The sequence below is a fragment of the Amblyomma maculatum genome, chromosome 2 (genome assembly GCF_055883805.1).
Source record: "Amblyomma maculatum isolate TAMU_Amacu chromosome 2, ASM5588380v1, whole genome shotgun sequence".
NCBI classification, from domain to species: domain Eukaryota; kingdom Metazoa; phylum Arthropoda; class Arachnida; order Ixodida; family Ixodidae; genus Amblyomma; species Amblyomma maculatum.
The window spans coordinates 112643877-112644236 of NC_139345.1; positions in this window are offsets into that span (position 1 = coordinate 112643877).

Genomic DNA, 360 nt, shown 5'->3' on the forward strand with positions numbered 1-360 from the left:
GGCCACTGCGGTCTTAGCCTCATCCATGAGTGTTAAGGCGACTAGGTGAATACGCGAACAATGTGTTTTCTGCGGTTCTCTGCGTCGACTACGTGCTTCTAAACAGTCTCTCTCTCTCTCTCTCTCTCTCTCTCTCTCTGTACGGCTATCTTCAGCTGGTCTAACAGGAACAACGGAACGTACCTCATCTCTCGGCATTGTGCGGACTTCTACAATGCCATTCTTCGACAGTACAATTTGGACAGCAGCATTCTTCACGTAATCCCTGCACAGTTTCTTCAGATTTGGCTCGGCCCAGTGTCCTATTTCCGGCGGTAGTCTATCATGTTATATGTTATCATGTTATATGTCTATCATGTT